This window comes from Manis pentadactyla, chromosome 1 (assembly GCF_030020395.1).
Source record: "Manis pentadactyla isolate mManPen7 chromosome 1, mManPen7.hap1, whole genome shotgun sequence".
In the NCBI taxonomy this organism is placed as follows: Eukaryota; Metazoa; Chordata; class Mammalia; order Pholidota; family Manidae; genus Manis; species Manis pentadactyla.
This window is the reverse complement of record NC_080019.1, coordinates 105,803,118-105,827,465: the sequence shown is the minus strand read 5'-3', so window position 1 is coordinate 105,827,465 and position 24,348 is coordinate 105,803,118. Positions and strand designations below refer to the sequence as shown.

Genomic DNA, 24,348 nt, shown 5'->3' with positions numbered 1-24,348 from the left:
TGCAAGAGAACTGCTTTTGTCTCAGTTCTTGGAAATATGTATAGCCATCTTAAAGAAAAAGAGAAGCCAAACTGGCCCTGTTAGCATGAACAGACACATTTAATGAACTGTAATGAAATGGAAGAAGTTTACACCCCCTTTGTTGAGACAATTAAAAATAATTAAAGTTTTCCTTGTCAACAAGTCAGCTTCTAATGTTGTGTATAAAATTCATGAGAGGTCTTCCTGCTAGTCGTGTCCTGATTACCACAGTTTACATAGAAAACTGTTTTATTTTGTTTCACTTGCTCTGTAAGTCTTTTAACAATTACCTTTGGTAATGTAAGGAGAAATTTGGCAAAAAATATTTGTTAAGACGAACATTAAGGCTGCCTGCCAAGGTAATGGTACAGAATGGGTGCTGTCAGAGTCAGAAGGTGGAAGTAAAAGGAAACCAACAGTATAGGAAATGACCCCTAAACAACGATGCCTTACTGCTGCACACCTGGCCCAGCCAGAAGCCATCCCTTCACCACTTGTCCAGTTTGCAGCTGTTTACACATCCCACTAGAAAGCCTGGTCACATCTTCTGCCTTTTTTTTCTTTTTCCTTTAAATTTCTTTCTCTTCCTACAAAAATTCTGTTTTGTGAACTTTTGATTCACTTCCCTACTCCAAATATATAAGGACTTACTGAATTTTCTTATTTGCTTGACCTCTTGTTTTATAGTAAAGGAAATAATCATTTTTGTATTATTTATTAGAAATTCCTACTTGTTGAAGATATTATATATATTTTATTATATATGCATATGTATATAATAAGGTGTTATGAATTTGGGGCTGATTTCTTTGGGCTCTTTTTTACATTATAGGAAGTACAGACAGTCCCCAACTTAGGAAGTTTCAACTTAGGATTTTGTGACTTTTTGATGGTGCAAAGTAATATGCATTCCGTAAAATTGTAATTCAAATGTTGAATCTTGGTCTTTTCCTGGGTTCATGATATGTAGTATGATTCTTTTGTGATTGGGTAATGGCAGTGAGCCACAACTCCCAGTCAGCCATGTGATCAGGTGGGTCAACAACCGATGCAATCATTCTGGACCCATACAACCATCCTGTTTTTCACTTTCAGTACAGTATTCAATAAATTACATAAGATATTCAATACTTTATTATAAAATAGGCTCTTAGATGATTTTTCCCAAATGTAGGCTAATCTAAGTGTTCTGAGCAAGTTTAAAGGCTGGGCCAAGCTATGATGTTCGGTAGGTTAGCGGTATTACATGCATTTTCAACTATGATATTTACGACTTACAATGGGCTTATCAAGATATAAACTCGTATCAACTTTTTATTTTACTAATCAGAAATTCACACCTTCTGCTAATGGCACACGGTCACATTTTTGCTAAAAACACATTTTTGATGGATTCTGAGGACATTCAGAATGCCTCTATGGTTCAACTTTGATCTCTTCATTTGTTAGTGTATTTCACCTGGACCATATTTAGACCAGAAGCAGGGTTGCTCAACTGAGATCAGATACCAAGAGTTAGTTTAGATTCAAGTGTTGACCTTGCACGTGTGGGGGAGCAAGTTCCTAAACTAAATGTTCCTAAAGTGAAGTCCTTAGTATTTAGTGTGTTATGGAACAATAGGCAGTCAACTGCAAGACAGGGGAAAAAAATATCATTCTTCCTTCTACCCATTTTAGGTTCTTTGACTGAGGCCCTGTTAATTAGAAAAGAGAGGTTAACAAGAAAAAAAATCAACAGAAATTCATTAACATGTGCATTGGGCATACACAAGAAAGCACTAAGAGATGAGTAACACAAAGGGGTGGTTAGAATTTGTGGTCTATACACTCAATTTACTAGGATAAAGGGAGAGGAGAGAAAGGGCACTTACAGAAAATATAATGATTTTTTAGACAGATAAAAGTGTACTCAGGAGACTAGATGGAGGATATGATGTTTGTGACAATGTCTGTCTGGGTGCGGTGACAAGATTGCTTTGCAGAAGGGAATTTAATGACCTTTGAGTTCTTTTGGGAGGCCCTGCTTTTGGGGAAATGAGGAATTTCAGGAACTCAAAAGCCTCCAGCTCAAAATAATTCTTATGCAAAAGAGACATATTTGGGGGCCAGCATATCTTCATCCTCTTCACAGCATTCCCGATTTCTATTCGCCTCATTTCTGCCTCTTGTCTACTCTTTTGTTAGACCTTGTTTTAATTTGGCTATTTTAACCTATATTTTGACTGATAGCAAGCCAGATAAATGTCCGTTGTTCCAAAACACCAGTAGCATTTCTTTGACAACTGCCTCTTCACTTCGCTAAATGTTACCATTATCCTAGTCAACAGGTTACTCTAAGGTTGACAATTCTGTATGCAACTTGGAATCCTTATTCATATTTACATGATTGTTTAAATATTCTATGTAATTAGGTTTTATATTTTTTAAAGTTATTTTCATTTGGGAAAAAGTATTTTAAATTCCCTACCAAAATTATTGGGTTTATTGAAACCACCAGTTTGTGTCTCTTTACCCTTAGGCCACTAAAAAGACGTGAGAGCTAATATTCTATTCAGTGCAGCCTTGGCTGAGTATTCATAGTCCTTCTAGAATTTCATGTGGCCACACCAAAAAATATTCACAGAAATGCTCCACTGGTCTCAATGACAATCTGGCAGCAAAGTGAGCATAAGGCAGCACATTTTAAAGGAATAGACCCAGAAAAGCTGGTCAAAGAAAAGTCTCTAGAATGGAGAAATTTATAATGGTTAGACTCTTTTTATTGTATTTAATTTATTGATTAATTTATTTTATTTCTATTTTATCTTATAAATGAATCCAAAGTGTCACATTATACAATAATATACACTATTAATTTTGTGACTTGTGAATCACCATAATTTTTAAGGGTTCCTCACTATTTTTTGTCTTGCAAAACAATTGAAATTTACCTTCTTGACACATTAACTTACAATACAAGATTAATTTAATAACAGTTATTTCATTTTGTTACAAAGAAAATGTATATGGTATTTTGACTATTTTCAAAATATAAATTAATAAAAACTGGATATACTGGTTATTTCTTCTTTAGCTGAAGTTATTTTCTTATTCTTAGTTTCCTTCATGCCTTTCTTTAGATCATTTAAAGAGAATTTATTTATTGGCATATTAATTGACACAGTGGCTTATTTTTAAAATTGCATTTCATATTGATTTTCTTTAGTGGAGACTTTTACAAATCCAAAGTTAAAGAGGAAATGTAGAAAGGACTTCTGTCATTTATGATAACTGACCAGGGAAAGAAGAGTGTATGACCATAAGCAGTCAGTCTTTGGGGAGAGCCTCTGTTGAGTCAATCTATCCATTTTCCAGTTTTACATTCAGTTCCACTATCCTACACTATAAATATCAAGAGGCCACTATGTGTAATGTACTGCAGTAGATCCTGGAAGAGTAAGTTGAATTAGCCCAGGTCCTTGCTCACAGAGACCTGATATTATAGGAAATGTATTCCATTTATACAGGTATGAAGGAGGAAGAATGAGCTGCCTTCCTTTATTATATATGGTAAGCTTGTGCAGTGAGAATTTGGCCAATGATTTTAAAAAGAATGTCCAATATCAGATGAAATCTTTCCAGTTTAACTACCACTATTTACAATTATATCTGAATTCCTAAATATGGCTCATGAAGACATTCATGATCTGTCCCTTCCTTAATTCTTTAGATATATCTCCCTATCTTAAGCACTGTATAGCAGATATCATAAATTACTTTTTAACCAAATTTAATATTCTTCCACCTTCCCCTGCCATCCATCCTAGCCTGGCTTAGACGATCACCTCTTTTCCAATCCCATATTTCCAAGAGTAAGGAATGCTTACTCCTACTTCACTCATCACACTGTGTTATGCTTGCCTATTTTATTGACTGACTGCTATTAGACTATAAGCTCTTGAGATGCAGATACATATGCTTTACTATCATGTGATCAGTGTAATGCACCTGGGACTTAATAGGTGCTCAACAAATATTTGTTGAATGAATGAGTAAATTGCTTGACTTCTATTTTCAAAGAAAAACAGAATTTGCTAATTGGTCTATTTCATGATTTTTCAAATAGAAAACTAAATAATCTAAATGATAACATGATCCCTAATTATACTGATTAAAATCTCAAAGTATAATTATATGAAGATTTATTTTTCCTTTAATACCCATAAAAAAAAAAAACTGCTAACAATTTCTAATTACTTTATTTCAAATCCATATTAACTTAGGATTCAAGTACCACTTTGATAAATTTCTATAAGCTAATTCATATAATTGCTTAGCACAGTATATGGCTCAAAGTAAGTTTCAAAAATGTTATTAGCATAATGGGAGGAGTATTGGTTGAGTGATTTATGGTGATGGTGATAATGAATGAATATCAATGACGTTATATATGTTACATGAAAGACTTATTCATTCAAGAAAATATTATAGAGTGATAAAAATTTAGACACTCATTTCAACACAGAGGAAAAGTACACCCATATATCTTCTTACAAGTAATATTGTTAGTAGCGTTATTATTAGATTGAGCATGATAATTAACAAACCACTGTATTGGTTTGTAAGAGAATAGGAAATATAATTGCAGTCTTCCAATGCTTTGTAATACATGCTTTGTAATACATGGAATAATTCTCCCCAATATCCAAAAATGTAAGCAAACAATATTAACATCTGAATACTTTTCAACAAAAACACAGTTACAAAGAGAAAAAGGAAAAAGGTTTTTACCTTCTTTACCTGCTAGTGGTTTCACAAATATTTATAAAAGGTCACCAATAGAGACTTACCTGGGGTCAAATGAGAGAGACCTTAAACCATCACAAGCTATTTCCAATGTCCAGCTGGGAAATCTAAAACAGAGAGTAACAGAGACAGTTTGTGACAAAGTTGACACACAGTATTCTGGACAGAGAGAAATCAATTGTGACATTTTTCATTTATTTGTAAATGCCTCTTTGGCAGTACACTCACTCAAAACGACAGTTGCTTCTTACAGAATAAGGGAGGTGATGGTAAAATAGAGGAATCCTGACAGCTGCTTTAATGAGATTCTGTACTGGGGCTACTCTAACACTCTCCCCCAACCAGGAACTTGCCCTTCATTTTCAGTATCATACTCAGTAATTCAGAAAATGTTATCTCCATGAAAAACGAAACTAGCCAGTCCTTAATAGCTATTGCCCAGTTTATATTCCTCTTATCTTTCAATTAGGAGAAAATATTCTACAGCAAGTATATAAATAAATGTAAACCTTTTCTTATTAAAAGAGTATTGTTTTTATTAAAAACAGCATATGGAGTATGACTGAACAACTCAAAGCCTGCTCTCCAGTAATTCAATATTTGCTTGTAAGTATCAGATAGTACAATTTAAGCTATATCTTAAAGGATTTAATTTTTATATTTCAAGTTCCTAAGGAAAAGGATATTATCAGTAAGTTAGGTTCACTAATGTTTATAATTTGAGCCACTCCAAGTTAAGGAATCTAAAGATTATAATTCATTTATTCATTGAATTGTTCTTTGATGATATGCTAAGTGCTTGGTATAGTAGCAAAGCAACTTGTGTAAAACCACTTCTAAAACCGTGTGATTGTTGCAATGATTAAATAAATGCTAGGGCAGAAATAAAGCACCTAGCATGGTTATTGGCTCAGAGTATGCTGTCAGTAAAAGGCAGCTATTATAATTATGAATCTTTGACCAGATTATGAAGCATTTGACCAACACAAATGACATCTTTCTCAAGTACAACAGAGCAAAAGTAGGAACAATAAGTAGAAGGAGGAAATGCTGTCAGTATACAACTATATGAACTTTAGGTCTATCTCTTACACTAATAGCTTCTTTGCAACTCAGTTCTCTCACCACAAAAATGAGACTAATATTCCCTACCTTTACATAAAACCCCAACTCAGGTTGGCTATGAAAGTTGTCTGGGTTAAGTACCCAAATATACTTTCTTGGAATATGTTTAGTGAACATAATTGTAAACATCATTTCATATTGGCAGACTAACTGTGGTCTAAGATTTTGTGTTGGTAATTTTACTTGTCTGGCCAGTGGTTAATTTTCTGTTAATATGCAGTAGGGGTGAATAAAAACTGCTTAAACAGCTAAATGTGTGCATTCATGAAGGCTTTTGTCTCCTATTCAGTATTCAGTTTACCTAGAGCAGTGGGTCTCAAACTTGGCTATTTATTAAGATCACTGGGGGAATTTCATTTTAACTGATAATATCTATGTGGCAACCCATACCAATTAAATCAAAATATATTTGAAAGGCTTCTCAGGTGATTCTTATGTGCAACCGGGGTTTAGAAACACTGGCCTAGAGTCAAATACTATGTTTTTCCAATAGACACTGCTGGCTTCCTACCCAAATCATTTCATTCCTCTTCTTTGCTAGGCAGAGCCCTGATTCATATTAAGTGTCTGTCTTTTTCTCAGGCAACTCTGGAAAGGATAGCTTATGCCCAAATTCAGGACAATCCAGATGAGTGTCAGCCAACCATAGTGACTGGGCCACTATGCGCCCAGGATTGATTTAAGGGTATCTAGCCAATAAGAAAGAAGGCTTCTGGGGCTTCTAACAGTTTGCACCCTCCTAACAAAACGCCTTTTCTCTTGTTGTTCTATATGAATATGATGCCTGGAACTGACCTACTCATCCTGTGAATGTTGGGAGCGAGCCTATGGACTTTAAGCAATGCCAGTTATGTAAGTTAAGACAACAGCAATCATTTCTGCAGTATCCTAGAAAAAGCAAAGCTGCTCTCCTAGCCAAATCAATATAGATCTTGCAGTCAGATTGCTAAGCAACATTTCCTCCTCTGTTCTTTCCACTGGCCTTCTAACCCTGCCAACACCCTGCTTCTCAGGAACATCCTCTGCCCCAGGGGAAGGCCCCACCCTTAAAACCTCCCTCCCAAGGGCCCCCGCCCACAAGATGGCGAACTCCCCGCTTCTCTTCCGGGTCCTCTGCTCCCGCCGGTGCCAGCCAAGGCCCAATCACCCCTCTACACCTTCCCGCCGGCGCCACCTAAGGTCCAATTATCTTCTGACCCACCCCTTCCTTGCTAACCTGTATAAATTGAGCCTGCAAACAATAAACTGTGCCAGCTTGATCAGACATCCTGTCTTGCTGGTCGTGCTTTGTGTCCCTTGCTTGTTTCATTTCTGCAGGTTTCTCGTTTTGGCCCTCGTTGATAGTCCCGCGGGACGGGACATGTGAACATGAAAGAAGTTAGTCTGAGGACAAAACCAACATCTTGAGGATGGCAGAGCAGAATGATAGAAAGAAACGGAGTCTGTGATAATGTCATTCAGTGCTGAATTAATTTGCCCCACTCTGGAAATGTTCCATAAAATACATTCAAACAACAACAAAGCACTCTGAACTCACATAGCATCCCAAATATTGTTATCCCAAACAAAAAGAGATATATCGCAAGTCTAATTTTAGGCCAAAAATTTGTTTATATTTTGAAATATTTTATGAATTAAACCAATTGCTTAAAATAGTCTCAACTTTTCTCTACACTCAAAATATTAATATGACTGACCTCTTGATAGTACTAACTTGGCAGAGGTGAAAATTTCACAGGGAAGTTCAGTTTGGAGTCATCTCTGTATCTCCAAATCAGTTACTGCTCTGCATCACACTCCAAGTCCTGCTTCTAACACAGTTCATGACAACTAGTACTAGTTTACTAAGATAAAGAAAGTTTTCAAGAAGTATGGTGTTTTCCTGAATTTCCTCTGGAGTTCTAAGTTCCATTTCTGGTATCTTTTCCACTCTGCAAAAGTTAGGAGCTTCTAAGGTCATAGTAATGGATCTGCACACTCTAAAAAGTTACAGGTGCTCATGTCTGTCTTCAGTCTTCCCCGTACAAAGACAAGGACCTGACAGTATATTCTCAGGTACTTTTCCAACGTAGAGGCTTAATAAATAAGTATCCAGTAATTGAAATAAGTTAGAAATGCAGTACCTACTGCTTACTCTGGTTTTTTTGGTACTATAACTACCCTGAGCTAATGATTTCATCTACCTTTTGGAGCATTAAATTACAACCATTAGGGTCATGTCAGAAGTGTAAAACCAACATTGGTTTAAGAAGTTCTACACATTTTTAAAAAGAATTTAGTGTTTTAGAGTTTATTTCTGAAGGCAAGCCCTTATTTTTTGTGAATTCCATTTCATTCATAGAAATACATGAAATGTCTTAGGAACCACTGGTATTCACTTGTAAATATTAAGGAAAGCTGTATTACAATGCAGACAGGTAATCCTAAGGCCCAGTAGAGCAATAATGATTAACAACATACTCTATAGGGAGTACAAATTTTAATATTATCACTCATAAAATGGATGTTTCAAAGGTTACAAAAAAGAATCGAGTTTACCAAAAAGCAAATACATCATCTTGCTTTGGGGTTTCTTCTTTAATCTCTGATTTGTAAATAATCAGCAGCATTTCCCAGAGCAGGTAAAATATACTTATCTACAAATGAACTAAAGGAAATTCTGAAATTGTTACAGAGGACTAATTCTCACTGGATTCTCTCTGCTCCTAGTAAATCCCACTCCCAGTGTATATTCCAATTTACTTTTAAAAAGAGAAAAGAGACTTCAGGGAGGTGGCCTTTACATGTATTCTCTTTGCTGATAATGATGATGCACAATGCCTCGTCACAAGACTGAATGAGTTAGTGAGTACTCCCACTACGACTCTTGCACTGATGAGAGTTCTCTTTAAGTGCTGATATCAGTTCTGGACCTCAAACTAAGAGAGAACTAAAAGAATCTAAAAAACATGCAGAGAGTCAAGGAAATAATGACTAAAAAGGTTAGAACTAAATGAGCAAAAGTGATAAAAAGTATGAGGCAAATTGATAAAGAATGATAGGAGAAGCATACTATGCATACAAACACAAACCAAAATAAACTCAAATATCAATAAATGGGTTATTTTTCATGACACTAATGGAAACTAACTAGATGATGTTCATGATAGCTTATTTGTTTCAATGCTTTTCATTACCCATAATTTTATATTTTCTTTTCAAGTCACATCAATTATATAATCCAATGTGTTTAACCTTAATAAATTGCTTCAACAAATCAGCTGTTTCACAAAATAATGTGACCATACAAGAGATGAATCAGTTGTCCCACTCAATATTTTAATAGTCACACTTCTTTTCTATCTTGGTAATGTTTTATATTTTCTATAAGGATATTTGTACAATGATAATCATGCTATGATTTTATAATCTAAATGAAAAGGAAAAGACTAACACAAAAAACAAGCATTTTAAGTCAATACTACTGATGCTGTTAGTAAAATCTAGTGAGGAGAACTAATCTTCCCTGCAGAGAAAATATGAAACATCAAGTTGGTCTCTCTTCTACAGGGATTGGCAAACTTTTTCTGTAAAAGTCCAGATAGTAAATATTTTTGGCTTTGCTGGCCATATGGTCTCTGTTGCAACTATTAGGTTTTGCTCTTGCAATGTGAAGCAGTCATAGACAATATGTAAACAAATGAGCATGGTTGTGTGTGTTCCAATAAAACTTTATTTAAGTACACATGGTGTGTGGGGCATAATGGGGAAGACAGTGTAGCAAAGAGAAGACAAGTAGTGACTCTGTGGCATCTTACTACACTGATGGACAATTCCTGCAATGGGGTATGCAGGGGGATGGTATAATGAGTGATTGTAGTAATCACTTGTTTTTCATGTGAAACCTTCATAAGAGTGTATATCAATAATACCTTAATAAAAAATTATTATAAAAAATAAGTAAAACTTTATTTATGAAAACAGCAGAAGGGCAGATGTAGCCTGGGGGACATAACTTAATCTATGGGTCTATTTTATCATTTCGAGAAATGATACATCTCATTTTCAATATGAAACAGAAAGCAAGAAAGGGACTGTGGCCAGGTGGAAATTTTTTGTAAATCTGCCCTGAAATCCTAAAACATAAAAAAAAATTATAGTTGAATATAACTGCAGGAAAATATGATGGCAGTTTTTATTGGCTATTGTTTTATATCATCCACGCACGTTCCTCACACCATTAGAACAGATTCTTTAGAACCCACCAACTAGGCAAAGTTCTTCCTTAGTTTCCTGTCATTGAACTTCCTTGGCAATTGAGACAGCTTTGACCAAACAGTTTACACATCAAATTTTGATAACTAAAAGCTTAATTGCATTGAAGAAATAAAAATAAAAGACTTTTTTCTATCATTCAGATGTGCCCCAATTTCTATCTTTTTCTTAGAAATCCAAACAAAAGTAGAATAAAATTACTGAATAAGAACAAGTGCCCTTAAGCATTATTACAACTTTCTCCTCTCATTCCACTGTCATGTAATATGTCACAACACATTCAAATTCGGAACAGCAAATATTATTGATTGTAATATAACCCAACCATTTCAGTGATAAACTACAAATAAACATTTTGTTACAAAATGTAACTGGTAAACACTAGCCAGCTGTTTAAAAATTCATCTTACTAAGACTTCTCTAATATTGTTTCCTATAGAAGTTATAAAAAGTGATCATGACCCAGTTATCACAAATAACAGCTAATAAATATTAATTATTATATACCAGGCAATATGTCAAGTGTTCTACACTTATTACAGAATTTAATATTCAAAGAGACCCTATATAATGCAGGTAGTATTAGTATATAATGAGCAGGTACTCTTATTTTATAATGATGAAGAAACTGTGCCACAGAGTTATATAGTAGAGGTCAGATAGCTTGTCCAAAGTCAAAGTAGGAAAACTAGGATTTGAAGGCAGGTGTTCCAGGCTCCAAATGTTAATGAGGTCAAAGCCATGACTGGGTGTCTGCATAGAATGCTAGTCTACTGGCACAGCCAGTATGCCCTATATCCTATCTGGAAAATGTCACTACTGGCAAAGAGAATGATAAAACAAGAGCTGGAGGTGAATAAAGAGATATATAGGCCAAACATGGTAAATGGTGAGAGGAAAGCTCCAGAAAGCTTATAACTGGGGACCCAAAAATCATTTATTCAACAAATGCTACAGATCAGAATCCTTGATATAGACATGGCAAACACCATTAGAACACATGTCAATAGAATAACAATCAATTGCATCACCAATTAAGGAGTAGTCACAAACACATTTATTTCGGGTTTTGGAATCAAATTAACCTGTATAAATCCTAGCTTCACTACTTACTAGGTAGTTTTTTACTACTTATTTAAAAGTTATGGAACCCACACTCCTCATACATAAAATGAGGATAATAATCATGATTGTTTTTCAGGGATGTATAAATAAGCTTAGGAAGCCCTGATACATAGCAGGTGCCCCCAAAGAGCAGCTGCTGTTATTATTCAGGCTCTTGTTTATTTGCTTATAATTACAGAGGTGGCAAATAGTAACTATGTTAAAAGATGCCAGACACCTGGATAAAAGTTAAAAATGTATCCAATTATTTGAATAGCTTGGGCTTCTGGAAATTTGCTGATTATCCACCATGAGCTCTTAGAAACCTCATTTGGAAAAATACCCAGTTGTGATTAGTCACAAAAACAAACTCTAAGTGACTGAATTTTTCACTTTCATCTGAAGACATTACATATATACAACTATTAAGATATTGTTTCAGTTCAGAGTCTCCTACCTTGCCTATGGTACAGTATGCTTCGATAATCCCTTCAGCCCTCTGCAAGTCAGGCAGGCTGAACGCCTCCTCAACCCCCATCTGCTTACTTCCAGCTTTAAGCAACTTTCTTCATCCATTTTCTCCAATGTGCCATAGAAATATTACCATTTTATCATTGCCTTTAGTTATCTTGATACATCAAAGACAAAAAAGAATTGTATTGGATGCCATCTGATGTGTTCATCATGAAACAAGGAGGTAGTTACAATCATTTTAGTGTAGCTAAACCACATTCCTGTAAAATTTTTAATTGTCTTGCCAATGGGTTTCAGCCCCAGGCAAGTTCGCTATGGATTCAGTGTGACCAAAGAAATCGACAGCAAAACGTTCTTGGGGTGAAAGGGTTATACCCAACTTTATTTTCACATGGCAGGTCAGTCACTAAAATCCTGTTCACTCAGAGCGAGTCTGCATGCAGCAAGCCAGTCTCTGCCTCTGGGCTCCTCTGTCTGCACAGCCGTCCTGCACAGCCATCCTCCAGGCCTCTGTCCTCGGCGCTGCCACCACTCCAGCCTCTGCTCTGCTCTCCTACAGCCTTGCAACCCTGCCACCACGTCGTGCCCAGAGCACTGGGTGGAGCTCTTTTTATATAGTCAACAACCATGTATTGCCCACAGGTGTGCAATGAGCCAGTCAACCACAGCCAGGTGAGAATACTGGCCACAGGAACTCTCATTTTATCCACACTCCACCCCTCCAGGATTCTCTCCTCTCAATCTATGTGCCCTTAGTCCTCTGCAGTGGTCCCTCTGCAAGGAAGCTTAAACATTGTTCTCCAGCCTCTCCAGCAAAAAAAAAAAAAAAAAAAAAGTCTTGCAGACACACAGGCTGGAATCATGGCTCTGTCTCTGACCTCTGCCTCTTTGGTCTTAATGGCTGGAACTGCTGCTCTGGTTTCACCTGTTGCCATAGCTCCAGTAAGATCCTATTTGGCTTCCCGTCTAATTTCCTTCCATCTACTCCTGCCCATATCAAATCAACCCACATCTGGGTCCTTGTAACCCTCATATGCCTCCTGTGAGTAACAGGTCTTATTTGTCTTATTTCTTTCCTGGTTCTCATTGCTTCAGCTACTGTATGGGTCACCTTGCATTTTGTAATCGTTGCCTCAAGGCAGGCTGCATTGTCAGGGAAGACAGCTTTCCCATCTCTGATCCCAACAGAATAATTCCATCCACCCCTAAGTCCCACAGCCCCCGGCTCAGCCTGAGTATAGGGGCGGACCATAGAGTGCTCCATGACCCGGGGAGGGGGCTGCTCCTCTCCTTGGGGAACTTTCAGCTGCTGGGTCTTTATTTTCTTTACAACCACTGGGCGTGTTTTCAATACAGGAGCTGCCAGTGCCTTCAGTACCACCCCTTCATCCTTCCCCAGCTCCCCCATTTCTGGGACTGACGGCACCTTTCTCTCCACTCCCCCGAGTGCCTCCTCTGCTACAGTGCTCTCAACAATGCCAGCTCAATCTTCAGAAGGTCTCTTACCTTCAGCTCAATGCTTCACAGCTGATGTTCTCATGCCACCTCTGCCTGTGCTTCCCTCAGAAATTCATCTTTTTCCTTGATGCCCTCTTCCTCCTTCAGAACACCTGGCAGTGCTGCCATCTTGTCTCCAATGGCACCTTGCTGTCGGCAATCTCGTGCTGCCTTCTGCATCAATGCCATCTCCTTCCTCAGGGAATCCACAGAAGTTTGCAGTTCATGTTCTCATGCCGCCATTTCTTGGGTCTCCTCTGTAGACCTTTTTAAGACTGTGAGAAGCAGCCAACCCACAGTCCCTGCTGCCTCACGGGCACTCTGCTTCTCAAAGGATCTGCTTACTATACCAAGGGCCACCCCTACTACCTCAGGTGTCACGTCCACTTGCCTCCAGTCCTGGGGTGGGGCCCAGTCCTCTAGGAGGCAAGCCACCTCAGACCACATACCCATTGGGGGACAATCCACTGTTTCCCCTTTCACAGGGGAAGCCCACTGAAGCACCCCTCCCATAAGGGCAGCCTGTCTTTTTCCTTGGTCAACAATGAACCCTGCTGACTTTTGCCAATTGTCTTGCCAATGGGTTTCAGCCCTGGGCAAGTTCGCTATGGATTCAGTGTGACTAAAGAAATCGACAGCAAAACGTTCTTGGGGTGAAAGAGTTATACCCAACTGTATTTCCAGGTGGCAGGTCAGTCACTAAAATCTCATTCACTCAGAGCAAGTCTGTATGCAGCAAGCTGGTCTCTGCCTCTGGACCCTCTGTCTGTGCAGCCATCCTGCACAGCCGTCCTCCGGGCCTCTGTCCTCACCACTCCAGCCTCTGCTCTGCTCTCCTGCAGCCTTGTAGCCCTGCCACCATGTCATGCCCAGAGCACTGGGTGGAGCTCTTTATATAGAGTCAACAGCCATGTATTGCCCACAGGTGTGCAGTGAGCTAGTCAACCACGGCCAGGTGAGAATCCTGGCCACAGGAACTCTCATTTTATCCATATCAATATATGATGATATCAATTTTGTAATACTGGTCACAGTCAGAAAAAATTAGATCATAGTTTAAGGAGCTTTTGTTAATTCAAAAGAGAGGAAAAAGAGAAAGACATAGAAATGGGTGAAAAAAAGAAAGGTAAAAGAAGCCAACCATATTGACAGAAATAAATTATTTTTGTTATGTAATTTTCACCAAAGAGAATTGTCTAAATAGACATTTCTCTGAATGAAACTTGGCTGAAGCTGTTTAAATAGAAGAAATATTCTCCAGTTTTCTGGAGTCCACACAACTCCCTATTTTCTCACATGGAGGCCTGTGTTAGTTGCCAGAGATCATCTTCACACTCCATTATTTTAACCTGTGTGGCCTCCATAGTCATTAGAATTTGAGTTATTTTTTTAATGACATTCTGGTTTCAGGAGAATATCAGTTAAATGACAGAAATCTTGAAAGATCTGAAAGAAACATGTGAAAGGAGATGAGCAAGTCAATCGAATAACAATCAATTGCATCACCAATTAAGGAGTAATCACAAGGCATTTATTTAGGTTGGGACCATGTACTGCTTGGTGCCAATTTTCTCTTATAACCAAAACAAATGTTTCCTCTTCAAAGAAGAAAAGACGATTTTAAGAAGTTCATCTTGAATTTAAAACATCTAAAAACTAATCAAAAACAAAATCAGTCATTCATTAACTCCTCATCTAGATTTTTTTCAGGTATAATTTTTTAAACTGATTTAGAAAAAGAGAAGAAAATAATATTCAAGGTAAAGCAGGAACACTTGCCATATTATATTTTTTTACCAGAAAAAAAAAGAAACTAATACATGTATCAACATTATTTTCAGTTAAGTCTAACAAGCAAACAATTCCAAGAGTATGAAAAGGAATTGATAGGATCATTGTTTTGAAAGTACTGCAATTAAAGATGAAAATGCATAATGCTTTCTTCTAGCAAAAGAATGTTTCAGTGGTATAAACAAGTAGTCCCTTATGTAACATTTGATAATCAATTGATGATGTATAAATAGCAACAACCCCCTGCAAAAAAAATTCAATAAATCCAATTCAAAATATAAAACTTTCTTCTAATAATATATAAAATAAATTATAACCATATTTTAAAAAATCTTCATGTCACAATCTATATTGAAAACATATGTATTTTAATACAGGAAAATCACATTCATTTAAAAATTAACTTTAAAAATGACTATAGCAAGGGAACTTTTCACAATTCCTAGCTAACACTTATGTTTTAAAATATAGTTTTAAAAAAACTAAGGAATAATTTAAAAGTTTCAATAATGTCAAATATTAAGATTTCAATTTTATTCATTTTTTCATTTACTTTTTTTCAAATTTTGTGATTTTTTTTTTCAAATTCAAGAAAAAATTATTATTCTTTGGGTGTTTAACAACATTTATTGAAATGACTTAAGTTTGAATTTTCTTCCCATTAGGGATAAACCCATGTCTTTCATAATTTTCTCCTAACATATTACATGAAAAATCAATAGAAATTTAACAAAAAAAAAAGGACTATATATCACAGGAGTTGTTCCAAAACTATACATACCCAGATACCTTTAAGCAAAGGTAATATAAAAATAATTTACTCTCATTAGACAGCATACAGATTAATTTTTATCATCTTTGTTCAATGAATAATTTCATAGGAAGCCTTTAAAGTAATTCAAATGAATTCTAAGACTAAGATACTCAGTGAGGTGGTTTTCCTAGGGCAACTATGGGAAAAGAGTCGTTAGATCCAGTCAGTTCATAATGGCCCTGTAGGCCCTTCCAAAAAACATTTTCTATTAGTAAAGCAGAATTATCAAATAGAAATGTCTGCAAACCAAAGAGCAGCTATTGTGTACTAATGCCAAAAAAGAAGTTTCCTTTCTTCCCAGAAGGGAAAATAAAAAGTCTTAGGGTATGTAGTACTTCCTTTCATGCATACAGTGGTGGGTGAAATGGAGAGAAGCATAACTAATAGCTGAATGTAGACTTTTTTTTTAAAGTATAACGATTAAATGTTAATTAAATAAGATTGCTATCAGAATACTGACAAGAACAATGGGAAAAAAACAAGTCAGTATTTTAGAGGTAACTGAAGATGCCACAATTAAAGAAAGATATACCATGCTAATGCATAGAAGAATTAATATTGTTAAAATGGTTATACTACCCAAAGTAATCTACAGATTCAATGTGATCCCTATCAAAATACCAATGGCATTTTTCACTGAACTAGATCAATTAATCCTAAATTGTGTATGGAACCACAAAAGACCCTGAATAGCCAAAACAATCTTGAGGAAAAAAAAAAAAGAAATCCAAAGGTACTATGTGCCCTAATTTCAAACTATGCTACAAAGCTCAAAACAGTATGGTACTGGCACAAAAATAGATACATCAATCAATGGAAAAAAATTGAGCATCCAGAAATAAACCCATGCTTATATGATCAATTAATAGATGATAAAAGTGGCAAAAATATACAATAGGGAAAAGAGAGTCTCTTCAATAAATGCTTTTGGGCAAACTGGGCAGCTATATGCAAAATAATGAAACTGGACCACTCTCTTACACGATACACAAAAATAAAACTCTTCATGTTTTAAAGACCTAAATATAATACCTGAAACCATAAAACTGTTAAAAGAAAACATAAGCAATAAACTCTTGAACACTGGCATTAGTAATTGTTTTCTGGCTATGTCTCCCCAGGCGATGGAAACATACGCAAAAATGAGCAAGTGGGACTACATCAAACTAAAGAGCTTATGTACAGCAAAGGAAACTACCAACAAATAAAAAGGTAACCTACTGAATGGTAGACAATATTTGCAAATGATGTATCCATTAAAGGGCTAATATCCAAAATATGTAAGGAAATCATACAACTCAACACCAAAAAAAAAAAATCTTAAAAATAGACAGAGAACCTGAATAGATATTTTTCCAAAGAAGACACATAGATGGCCAAGAGACACATGAAAAGATGCTCTACATCACTAATCATCAGGGAAATGTAAATCAAAACCACAGTGAGGTATCACCACACACCAGTCAGAATGGCACGTATCAAAAAGAGATAACAAGTGTTGGCAAGAATGTGGAGAAAAGGGAACTCTTATGCACTGCTCGTTGGATCATAAATTGGTGCAACCACTATAAAAAACAAGTATAGAGGTTCCTCAAAAAATTAAAAATATAAATGCCATGCAATCCAGTAATTCCAATTCTGGGTATTTACTTGAAGAAAACAAAAGCAATGATAAAAGACATATGTACCCCTGTGTTTATTGCAGCTTGACAATAGTCAAGATATAGAAGCAGCCTAAGTATCTATCAATGGCTGAAAGAATAAAGATGTGTACACACAAACACAAAAAAAACAAACAATGGAGTATTACTGAGCCATAAAAAGAATGAAATTTTGCCATTTAAAATATCATTAATGAATCTTGAAGGTATGCAAGTGAAATAAGTCGGAGAATGATAAATACCATACGATCTCACTTATATATGGAATCTCAGAAACAAAAAAAGAGAAACAGACTCATAAATACAGAGAACTGGTGGTTGACAGAGAAGGAGGGTAGGGGAGATAAGTGAAATAGGTGAAGGGGATCAAGAGGTATAAACTTTCCAGTTACAAAATAAATAAATCACGGAGGAAAAGTACAGCATAGAGAACAGTCAATAATACTGTAATAACTTTGTGTGGCATAGATGGTAACTACACTTATTGTGGTATTCTTTAATGTACATAAAAGTCAAATCACTTTGTTGTACACCTAAAACTCATATAATATTGTGTCAACTACACTTAAATTAAAAAATTTTAAATATATATATATAAATATAAAATATGTATATATTCAATATCACTAATAAATAAAGTACTGCTGAGATATTAAAGTTAACTTACCTAATTAAAGAATACCCTAGCTTTAAGAATGTCATACTGTTGGAAGTATATACAGAGAGAATCTATATTCTCTAGTTTCTAGAGAGTATTTTGTAGTAAGCATTAACTGTCTAAATTTCCATAAATTTTACTTTAAAAACTTAATACTCTGATAGATATGGAAAATTGTATTTATTTCAGAATTGTTTATATGGTGAAAACCTCTAATTATTCTAAATGTTCATAAATATAATATGCTCTGAACACAAACTGAAGCTATTAAAAATAAGAAGGCAAGCCATTAATTACTGACATAGAAAGATGTCCATGGCAATTTACTGGATATAAAATATGAGTAAATCTTCCATGTGAGCTCATTAAAAAAAAAATCTATCTTTCCACTTATCTGTCTCTCTTCCCCACCCAAATGTACATAGACACACACACAGATACAACACAGGCCTGGAAAGTATACACTAAAAGATCAGTTAAAGTTATCTGTGATTAGCAAAATTAAGGGAAGGCTTTATTTTCTTTTTTATATGTCTATGCTATCTAAATTATTTACATATAAAATAAAAGATTATTTTATAAATAAGATTTATTTTTAAAAATAAGATTATCTGAAAGTACATGTAGTTTCAAATTTCCAACTGAACAAGAGAAGGTAAATTTGGAAATTTCCTAGAATTTTAAAAATGAGCTAACATCTGTCATCATCATCAATGTTTACACAAAATACAATGTATAGTGATCTTTTTTAGGCAAAGACTAAAATTCTTGGAAGGTATCTCGAGGATTTCTTTCCCACATGAAATACTACTGAAGGTCCTACTAAATAGTGTCCTTCTGCTACCCTTTCCTCTAGTGTTTTATGCTATGACTTTATATCTCCAATAAAAGATATTACAGGTTTTGAGTTTCTTTTCTTTGAAAATTATTTTCTGCTAGGTCTTAAGAAAATAAAGTGGAACTGTGATTTGTGTGTTATTTGAGAAAAACAGATAACCTTGAGTCTGCTTTAAAACTTCTCTGGCATTTTCTTCATCTTCATCAACCATGACCAAGGTAGAATGGTCTCATCTGCAAATTACTAAAAATAATCAGCTCTGAGAAGTGACCTTGGATGAAGCAATGTTAAATTGGCCAGGAAATTTTTTTGAGGCATCACTATTATTAACTCACAATTTTTTCATTTCACTTTGCCACTGATGCTTGGCAGGTTGTAATTTTTCATTTTCGCACTTGGATGAAACTCAGTGAAGTACAGATTATGGAGATAGTAGTGGGAATTTTTACAAAGGGATATACCCCCTCACTCCATATTAGTTTAAAAAACAGATCTATATTTGAGACAACTTATCACCTGAAGATACATAATCAGACTGTTAACAGTAATGACCTATACCATATTCTTAAGTTCTGTTCTGTTTTTTGTTTTTTGTTTCTTTAAGTGCTGCCTTCTCTACACCGAGTTGATGTCATGACCAATTTATATACTTGGAAACATTTTCATTAGTAGATACAGTTTGGGTTGATTCATCTTTCCACAACATCATGCCTTCATTAGATGGTTTGCTCGAGTTAAAGAAAATGTGAAAGCAGAAAACACTTCTTATACAGAGATGTCCAGTGACACAGACTGGAAATGAACTTGTACTACTACTGATGAATGAAGAGCTAGTCTTAGGTTGGCAACTATTTTTGGTGCATCTTCCCTCCTTTGCCTCTACTAGACGAGTCCCACTGCCAGTAGTCTGGGGATGACCACTTATTCTTTCTGAATCTCCTTTCAGCATGCTACTTACTAACCTGCTTATAAAAGACACAAAGTAAGTATAAACTGCTGTTCTCTTAAGTAAAAGAGGAAAGAAAACCTACTTTAAAAATAAAGAATATTATAATAGAGGATGCAGCATCAGAGAACAAATTCAAGTTTGGGAATATTTCCTAGAATGGAAGACAATGTTTAAATAGGTAGTTAGGATGGAGACTTAGAAACCAATCTCCTATAGTTTGAAAAACTAAGAAATGTCCACTTGAGTTACCAATTCCCTTAACTTATCTTGATTTGACATTAGTGTCCAACTACATCTAGGGTAATGTCAAGCTGGAATACAAAACTAGGGACAACTACTTGCTATGAAAACCATTAAGTTCTGTAACTTCTCTGAGTGCTTTGTGTGTGTCATCACCATATTACTTGAAAAAAAAAGATTAAATTGCCACTCTTCCCAAATACATCTGAATTTGCCATCTTGGAACTAAATGAAATAAAATATTTCGTTCCCTGAAAGAAAACTGAGTCATACACTATTTCACCACAGAACTTTATGATCACCTCCTAATACCATTTTGATATAAATGGGACTTTTAAATGATCTTTTCTTTCTAACTACTAGCAAAATATGTAAACTGACAGAATAGCTGCTGAGTAAAGAGCTTTCTTTGAGTGACTGCAGTACCCTAGAGGTGAACAGGATGGGTGCTTTGGCAGCAACAACTTAGAGTAACATTTCACTTTAACTGATGTTACAGAATAATATGCAGAAATATAAACATTATCCTAGGTAAAGGGAAGCCTTCTAATATAAACTTTTAAAAAAGAGGACTGGTAAAAATAATATCAAATATGCATCTTCATTAGTATGTACTATATTCAGTATATGCTGAAGTTTTAAGAAATATGATTAAGATAAAATTATTTTAATACAAATAATAAGGGCAAAAGAACAAAGATAAAATAATTTTAAATATAATATAGTTCCTCAATGAATCGTTAAAGTGCTCATAAAATGTTTTCTGTTATAAATACTAGATAATAGCAACTAGACTATAGGCCAACATCATCGATAATAAGATGTTTTATCTACCAGTCACTGGAGTGGAAAAAAAGAAAAAAAGGAAAAGGAGCAGAGACACAAGGAAGGGCTTGCTGCTTCTTTTATTTCTCTAAAGCTCTAAAAACACAAATACAATGCTCTAAAGATTAGAATCAGCTCTACTCTTGCCCTAACAGGCAATCCGTTTCAAGCAAAAGATGGAGTAGTTTGGTTTTATCCTCTTTAAAAGCTGGTACTACAGAAAAGAAAAGTTAGCCCAGATTTGCTGTGCATTCCAGTAGTAGCATTTGGTACAGAAGCTGCAGAGAAACATACTATTAAAATTTCCTACCGTTGAGAAATAATGTCATTTCATTATTTATATTTGATTTGATTCTTCCAAAGAAAATTTTGGAAATTGGAAGACTAAATAGTACAGATAACTCAGCATTAACTCCTCAGAAACATAAACAGTATATATTTTATCTGAAGATTTATTGCAAGAGGAGTTCATTACATTCTAATGACAAAAGGAAAATTCGGAGTCAAAACTTAGAAATCTTTTCGTTCTAGAAAAAACACTAAATTTTTAAAGGCAATTCATTTTGTTGTTCTTGTATTACAAGACAATCCAATAAAATGTTTACCACTTCCAGATAGTTTTGTTTGTTTAAAATTGCATTCTTTTAAAAATAGCATTTGTAGTATTAAGTGAAACAAGCACAAATATCAGCCACTTTAACTTTAAGTAGTCATCTTATTAAATCAACATTCCAAAAAGACATCATTGGAGGGCCATAAATATTGTCGGGAAAAAAAAAGAATTTTGACAGGTATACTTTTTAATCAGTAAAGTAAATTGAACCCAATCACCAAAAATAACTCTCATCTATCACTTAACATAATGTTGATTTTTGGTAACATGTTTCATATTTATCATTGGCTGAGGTAATAAAATGGAAAACATAAATTGGTTATGGTTAGACTTTTAAGAGAAACAGAAATTCAAGGGCTATTGGTAGCATATGGAAAATCCTTATATGAATGCAGAAATATGGCAGACATTTTTTCTACCTGGGAGGTAGGAGACATTGCCTCAGGTCCTACATGTCTGCACTGCCCTACTACTTTTACCTTCAACTTACAGAAAGTAAGTTGACTGACTCACCATGCATACTCAAATCCGTCCTATTTCTCTTGCTTCTGAATTGACCAACCCACACCTCTTGAACTGTCAAAATTTTTTGAACATATGAAAAATATCAAGATGCTCTTTTATTCATATCAAGCCAGTTATGAGTGCCTTAGAATTATTCTCCTCAGTTAGCCGGCTCCCCTATTGTAGTAAAATATATGCATGCCAATAACTACCATTAGGCACCAAAATTACTGACTAATAAAAAATACAGCTAAGGAAAAATTGTGGGGTAATTTAATGACCACAAATAATGTGTATCAAAAATGTTATATCAGTTTTTAATAGGTTATTGTGAAACATTTATTAAATGAATATGATACCACTCAAGAGATAGAACTATTTCAAACAGTCAAGAATGCAGGAAAAATACTGAGCAAATGAAAAAATTACAAGAATGTAAATTTGACATTAATTAAAATTACATTTTATAACAAAATTAATAAATATTAATTTAGACCAGTGCTCTTTAAGCATGGCAAACTTAAAATTAACAGTATGTATACTTTGCAAAGCAGACAGTGCATCTCAGTTAACAGACGCTTACTTTCAGGTTGGCATGGGAAAGGAATAGAAGGGAAAACATTAGTCTTAAGCATGCATTACATTCTTCTATTCTGCTCCAGATGAGAAATGAGTACCTTCTCTTAAGCTTCTCTAATTTTCTTCTTAACCTACAAAACATAAAACTAAACCAAAAAATTGAATTAAATTAATTAAACACAACATGGTCACCAAGTGTCTTAAGTGAGTAATGATAAACTCAAAAATATAAATAATTCCTTTTAAAAAAGAGCAAATTATACTAGGTAAAAAAAATGAAAGAATAAAGAGCAGAGTATAAATCAATGAAACAGAAAAAAAAGAATTCAGTAAAATCAAAAACCAATTTTTCAAAATAATCAGTAAAAGAATAAATGAACTTCTAGCCAGAATAAATTAGGGGGGGGGAAAAGAGAAGACACAAATTACCAATATCAAGAATCAGAGATATGTCATCAATCCAAATTTTAGTTATTAAGAGATTAAAAGAATATCATGAAAAACTTTATGCCAATAAATTCTACAACTTAGATGAAACAAAAAAATACCTTCAAAGATACAAACTATCAAAGCTTACTCAAGAAGAATGGATAGCCACTCATACCCCTGGACCTTTTGGAAGAATTGAATTTGTAGCTAAAACCCTTCCTACAAGTAAAAATCCAGACCCAGAAGGCTTCACTAGAAATTCTCCTAAATACTTACAGAAAAACAATCTCAGCACTGCACAAAACTTTCAGAAAACTAAGGAGTGGGGACTATTACCCAATTCATTCTATGAGGCTATCATTACCTTTATATCATTACAGTGCAAGAGAAAGATAATTGAGGCCAATATGCAAAAATTCCAAACAAAATTTTGTCCAATAGGATTCAATAATACATAATGATTAAATTGGATTTATCCATTCATCCCAGGAATGTAAGGTTGGCTTAACATTCAAACATCAATTAACATAATTCACTATGTTAGCAGACTACAAAAGCAAAAACACGATCATTTAAATGGATGCAGAAAAATCATACGACAAAATCTCTTATTCATGCATGATAAAAATTCTTAGCACTCTAAGAATAGAATCATCCTGAAAAAGTGCATTTACAAAAAAACCTTCATTTAACATTATCCTTGATAGTGAATAAATGAACATTTTCCCCCTAAGATCAGGAAGAACATAAAGATGTCTGGTCTTACCATTTATAAACATCACTCAGGAAGTTCTAGCCAAAGCAGTTTAGAGAGAGACAGGTCATATGGTTATGCTCAATTGAGAAAGACAGACATTTATGAAGCTACTGTTCAAAAGACGAGGCAAATAAAATAACACAGTTATGTAGAGGTGTGTTCAAGGCATAATGTGACCAAGGAGGAGGCATACCTAAGGAGTCCGGGCAAGAAACACAATATAGGTTAATGGAGAGAAAGCTTTTTTAAAGGAAGACACTTCCAAATGTAAAGTAAATAGTAACACTAAAATAACATGATGATTCAGTTACAAATCTCTTCCTTTCAGGCCCTACTAAAAACGTTCCAGGATTGGGCACACTTTAATGTAAGGTGAATTTACAGTAATACCATTTAAAACTAAATTGATTGCTATCCCTTTAAAATTAAA

The 24,348-nt window shown here is 34.9% G+C and overlaps 1 protein-coding gene across 2 annotated transcripts in view; it reads right to left on the bottom strand.

Annotated features, from left to right (window-relative positions):
* The window catches only part of NAALADL2 (N-acetylated alpha-linked acidic dipeptidase like 2), a 1,368,824-nt gene that overhangs the window by 1,250,220 nt on the left and 94,256 nt on the right, over nt 1-24,348 (bottom strand). The window contains exons 1-2 of one of the 2 annotated variants that reach the window (XM_057500068.1): nt 7,629-8,191; nt 4,851-4,913 (exon numbers count right to left, since the gene is read on the bottom strand). The gene's annotated coding sequence lies outside the window, so the exon portion shown is untranslated. Of the gene's footprint in view, nt 1-4,850; nt 4,914-7,628; nt 8,192-24,348 lie in introns of those variants that run through there. The other variant, XM_057500065.1, reaches the window with a different exon arrangement.